We start from the raw sequence: 6,630 nt of genomic DNA, 5'->3' as shown, positions 1-6,630 counted from the left end.
CTTGGATTTTTTTCTGCCATAATGGAACAAAGCAAAAACATCCAGGGCTAAAAGTTAGATTTTTTGGTCTAGACCTGTTTCAATCAAATCTAAATCACAAAAAGGTGCCCTACATGACCAAATGACCACTGGAGGGATCAGGGTCGTAGCTAGGTGAGGCCATGGGGGCATGAGCCTCCACAGATTTAGTGCTGGCCCCCTCTACTTTCAAACCCCCCCCCCCCGCCAACCCTCCCCTGCCACTTTCGACCCACTGCCGCAAGGCACCTTTGCTGACGGGGGTCCCCAACCCCCGACAGCCTTAGTCTCCTTCAACACTGGTCTCCGGTGTGTTCGCTGATCTGTGCTGTGTGAGTCCTGACATCCAGCACATCCTGCACGTTCCTTTAAGGACGTGCAGGATGTCAAGACTCAGCACAGATCACTGAACACACCGGAGACCGGCGCTGAAGAAGACTAAGAGTGGCGGGGGTTGGGAACCCCCGCCAGCAAAGTTACCTTGCGTTGTGGGGGGGTCAAAAGTGGCGGGGGAGGGTCAGCAGCTGGGGGAAGTGGGCTAAAATGTGCCCCCCCATCTTGGGCTCTGGATCCCCCTCCTGCTGAAGTCTGGCTATGCCCCTGGGATTAAGGCATGACCCCCGCTTATTCCCCCAGTGGTCATTGACCCCCTCCTACCCCCAAATATGTGAAAGAAACAGTATACCCCAGCCTCTATGACAGCTTCAGATGTTATGGTCAGGCCTATTAGAGTAGCAAGCAGGTCCCTGGAGTAGCCTAGTGGTCATTGCAGTGCACTGTAGAGAAGGGTACCCTACCCAGGCCCATATCCAACTGTACCTGGTACACGTGGTGGAAAGTGTGAGCCCTCTAAAACCCACCAAAAAACTACTGTACACCACAACGATAGCCCTTATGTCTGCAGGTGTCACCTATATGTGGGTACAGTAGGTTTTTGAGGGCTTCCCATACGATATAAGGGGGTAACGGTGAGATGTGTACTTGGGGCCTTTTATGTGAAGTCCACTTCAGTGCCCCCTAGGGTGCTCCACTGCTCTGCTGGGATGTCTGTGTGGCCAGTCTACTAAGAATGCTCAAAACAAACAGTTGGATGTTTTTCTGGTTTGAAAATGGCCATGTTTGCTATTGGATTTTTGGATGTTTTCCGCAAAACGTCCAAAATCGGATTTAGAAATCATATCAAAAATGCTCCTCCACATCTCTATCTCTCCCTGCCAATTCCTTGTGGGTATTCTGAAAGCCTGACTGGCTGGGGTGCCTCCAGGACCAGCTTTGAGAACCACTGGTATATACTGATCCTCTGTGTTTATCCCACATATTCTTGAATTCCGCAGGAGGGCATTCCAGAAATCTCCCACTCTTTCTGTGAAAAAGTATTTCCTGATGTAGCCTCTAAGTCTCTCACCCTACAACCTCCACTCGTGACCTCTAGTTCAACTGCTTCCTCATCTGCAAAACATATTAGTTTGCATATTAATACCTTGTAAGTATTTAAACATCTATATCATAATCCCCCTATCCCTCCTATCCTCTGTGGTTCAGGTCTTCAAGTCTTTTCTCATACATCATTTGGCACAAACCCCACATCGTTTATGTTGCTTTCCTCTGAACTGTCTTAAGACTTTTGATGTCCTTAGCAACATACGACCTCCAAATGGGGCCTCGCCATGGATCTAAGGTGAAAAATGAAGTTTGACAATAACAATAAATTAATTAAACTGTGGAAACTGCTTCCACAGGACATGATCAAGGTGACTAACATAGTGGGAATTAAAAGAGGATTGGATAAGTTCCTGGAGGAAAAGTCCATGAAACGTGGAGGGGCATAATCGAACGAAAACGTCTATCTCCATGGGCGTTTATCTCCGAGAACGGGTCTGTGAAGGGGCGGACTGAACCGTATTTTGGGAAAAAATAGACGTCCATGTTTTATTCGACAATTTGTGAGCTGGGCGTTTTTGTTTTTCAGCAATAATGGAAAATGAAAGCGCCCAGCTCAAAAACGAATAAATCCAAGGCATTTGTTCATGGGAGGGGCCAGGAGTCGTAGTGCACTGGTCCCCCTCACATGCCAGGACACCAACCGGCCACCCTAGGGGGCACTTTTACAAAAACAAAAAAAAAGGTAAAAGAGCTCCCAGGTGCATAGCACCCTTCCCTTGGGTGTTGAGCCCCCCAAATCCCCCTCAAAACCCACCACCCACAAGTCTACACCATTACTATAGCCCTAAGGGGTGAAGGGGGGCACCTACATGTGGGTACAGTGGGTTTGGGGGGTGGTGTGGAGGGCTCCCATTTACCAGCACGTGTAACAGGTGGGTGGGGGGATGGGCCTGGGTCTACCTGCCTGATGTCCACTGCACCCCCTAATAACTGCTCCAGTGACCTGCATACTGCTGCCAGGGAGGTGGGTATGACATTTGAGGGTGAAAATAAAAAGTTGTGAAACGGCATATTTTTGTGGTGGGAGGGGGTTTGTGACCACTGGGGGAGTCAGGGGAGGTCATCCCCGACTCCCTCCAGTGGTCATCTGGTCATTTAGGGCACTTTTTGGGGCCCTATTCGTGGAAAAACAGGGTCCAGGAAAAGTGCCCTAAATTCTCGCTAAAAACGCATATTTTTTTCCCATTATCGGCAAAAGGCGCCTATCTCTGATCGGCCGATAACCACGCCCCAGTTCCGTCTTCACCACGCCTTTGACACGCCCCCATCAACTTTGTCCGCATCCACGACGGAGTGCAGTTGAAAACGTCCAAATTCGGCTTTCGATTATACCGCTTTATTCGTTTTTGTGAGATAAACGTCTATCTCCTGATTTGGGTCGCAATATAGGCGTTTTTCTTTTTCAATTATAAGCTGGATAGTTAGCCAAGTAGACTTGGAGTGGCCTAGTGGTTAGAGTGGTGGACTTTGGTCCTGGGGAACTGGGTTCGATTCCCACTGCAGGCACAGGCAGCTCCTTGTGACTCTGGGCAAGTCACTTAACCCTCCATTGCCCCAGGTACAAATAAGTACTTGTATATAATATGTAAGCCGCATTGAGCCTGCTATGAGTGGGAAAGCACGGGGTACAAATGTAATAAAAAAAAAATAAAAACAGTCATCACTGATGCCTGGAAATGAGCTATGGGTAATAGATCTTCTTTTGGGGATCTGTCGGGTACTTGTGACCTGGACTGACCACTGTCAGAGATTGGGCGCTGGGCTCAATGGACTTTGGCCTGATTCAACATGGTTTTTTTGTTCTTTTAACAATTTTCTCATTTAAAAATTTGTTTGTTGTTTGTTTTTCTTCTAGTTTGAAATAAAATAAAGCAAAGAACAAACAAAACGACAAAATATGATGTGCACACACCCTTACAGTCTTGTACAGGTTTAGCCTCCAGTATAAGGCCAAGAAGGAGCAATTGTTGCTCATGACTCATTCAGACTTTTTGCTTTGATCTTAGCCCAAAAAAGAAAAAAGCGAAGACATGAACTCCATTCCTGGAGGATTTCTTTGTCTGCTATGTGTTGCAGGATTCCTGTGATGGCTTTTCAAAGGAACAGTCAGAAAGAACTTTTAACACTTAAGCTTTCCAGACCTTACAGGTCTCTTCTTCAGAGGTCAGATTCCAGTTTTCTCCAGGGTCAAGACAGCTACTTAAATTTTATGCTGTGGAACAGCTGAGGATATTCTGGATTCCTTTTAATTTTCTATGGGCCCTTTTACAAAAGAGCGTTAACCCCATGGATTCTATATATGGTGCCGAAATATCGATGCTGAGATTTCAGCACATATCCAGGATATGCACACAACTAAATTAGGGGGTATTTTACTAAGGCACTCGTGTTTTTAGCGCGCGCTAAACATTAGAGGTGCCAATGTATTCCTATGGGCGTCTCTAATGTTTAGCGTGCACCTGATTTTAGCGTGCACGTGCCTTAGTAAAAGACCCCCTTAGCAAGCTATCAAGTATGAATGAATGGGCCTTAACAATCAAAATTATTGCAATTAATTGGCATTAGTTTAGATTTTGTGCGCATCTGCTTGCGTTGCTATTCTATATAACCCGAGCACCTGAATCCCACAGTGTGCAGCTCAAAAAGGTCATGGCCAGGGGAGGTGCATGGATGGGTCAGGGATGTTCTGAAAATTCACGCACAGTTTTATAGAATAGTAACGTTTACACGCCAAAATGTGAAGACTGGAGAGTTGGCATTTATTTGATTTTCAGCACTTGATCCCTGAGGCATGCATGAAGTTTACAATTTCTATTACAGGTACTTTATGAAGGGCTCACAATCTAGCCCCCCCCTCTCCCCCCCCCCATTCTGATGGCTGCCAGTGTGCTAATGTTGATACAGTCCATTCACTTTGAATTGGTTGTGTCAGCATTACCATGTGGCTTTGTAAACAGGGGGAGTAAGTTATATATTGGACCTGGGGCAATGGATGGATAAGTGACTTGCCCAGGGTCACATGGAGCTGCAGAGGGAATTGAACCTGGATCTCAACCCACTGCTGACTGTCAGGCAACAATGGGGATTAGGTCTGCAATCCACCACACTAACCATTAGGCCACTCCTCCACCCAAAAGGTGCTGCTGTTTACAATTTGCACCTATAGCTTGGTAAAATCCTGTGTTAAGCCTTAGCAACTGCAAGTTTTAATGCATTGTAGTCAAAGGGCCTTTATATTTCCTAAAAAACAGAAAAATCAACTGAAACCTTTAGTGGAGGAGTAACCTAATAGTGCAGTGGACATTGATCCTGGGGAACTGGGTTCAATTCCCACTGCAGCTCCTTGTGACTCTGGGCAAGTCACTTAACCCTCCATTGCCCCTGGTACAAAATAAGTACCTGAATATATACTATGAATGTAGTTGCAAAAAAACACAGGAAGGCAGTATATCATTTCCCATTTTTAAGCCTTTTGGTAGTCCAGTACTTAAACTTAATTCTTCCATCCTGAAAAACTATTGTAAAACATGGAGCTCTGAATGGCAGTGTCCAGTCTCCTTTTTAAAGTTAGTTGAAATTCTTTCTCTGTTGTTTTGTGGTTTTCAGACTACTGAGTTCCCTCTGGATTAATTACTGGCAGGCAAAAGATCCTCTGGAATGCCAGGTTCCAATGCTTGGTAATCTGTATCTCCAGGAACATAGTAAACAAAGAGCTGGACCTGTTTAAAACAATATAAATCATATTAGCTGATGGTTTTCTAGCCAGCTCAGATCTAGTCAGCTGACAGAGATAAGGTATGCCTAGTCCTCTAATAAATGCGGGTAACCTACTGCAGCTTCATGTTCAAAAAGGGATTTACGTCATTTACAGGTCATTTCATTTTAAGCTGTTTCACTATTGCTGCTTTCTACCTCTTTATGGGAACCTTTTACTAATCTGAGTTAGGCACTAACGCGTACATAATGCAGCAAAAATGTCTTAATGCAGGAAGCGCTAAAGACAACTATTACGTGGCATTGCATTAATTGTTAACCTAGTGTTATGTTAACTGTTGTGTGGCATTGCATAGTACACTATTAAATGCTGTTTTAACAATAGGGATGGGTAACAATATGAGAAATGACAACATCACATATCATTTAAACCCTAAAAAAGCACAAAAAAATCATGTTTTCTTGTTTGTCAATTGTAGTGCCACAGAACACTAATTTGCACGGAAATGCATTTTATATGATCTGTATTTCACTGCTTTCACAGCAACTGAGCATTTGCCTTTAATCCTCCTCTGTAGGGCAGCAGCAAATGGGGATTATGGTGATCCTAAGAGAAGAGACCACATACAAGAAAAGCTCGACATTCTTTAAGAAAGGAGGCAGCTTCTAACCCCAGGACCGAACCAAGTTATAGTTCCACCCTGTGTGATTCGCCCACTGGCATCCCCTCGTTCCTCTTACCGCTTTGCTGCCACCAAGGACAGAGTTGGGAGTTATTTTTGCTCTTATTTATTTACCACATTTATATCCCACCTTTATCCATGGCGGGTAACGATAGTCACATACATGGTCCTAGACACGTAACAATCACTAAGCACATGATCAATAAAATGGCTGTAACCACAAAGAAAAAAAAACCAGTCCAACAGATAAGTCCTCATGTAGCAGAAAAGGCTTTTACAAACAGATGCGTTTTTAGCAACCGCTTGAATTGTTCTTCTTCATATCTGCATCAGGGGTGTAGCCAGACAACAGATTTTGGGTGGGCCTAGGCAAGATGTGGGTGGGCACCAAGTGTTCTACCCCCCCCCCCCCCCTCACCACCAAAAAATATCTCAGTTGGTGGGAAAACGCTTCTTTCCACCTTGGCAGTCTGCAGCAGGCATGCGCTGAAAACTGAGCATGTGCAGATGCCAGTATCGTGGAGAGTAGCATTTTAGTTACCATCGGGGGGGGGGGGGGGGAGTCTTCAGCTGGCAAGGCTTGGGATCCCCACCAGCTACTGTTAAATGTGTGCTACTGTTGAGTGGGCCTGAGCCCTAAGTGGGTGGGCCTCGGACCACCCAGGCCCACCTGTAGCTACGCCACTGATCTGCATCACTCCCAGAGCGCTGGATTTCTCTCTCCATTTTAAGATACCCAGTAGCTTTCTAAATGCACCCCAGCAGTGTCTAC

Source organism: Microcaecilia unicolor, chromosome 6, assembly GCF_901765095.1.
Source record: "Microcaecilia unicolor chromosome 6, aMicUni1.1, whole genome shotgun sequence".
NCBI lineage: Eukaryota > Metazoa > Chordata > Amphibia > Gymnophiona > Siphonopidae > Microcaecilia > Microcaecilia unicolor.
This window is presented reverse-complemented; position numbering follows the sequence as displayed.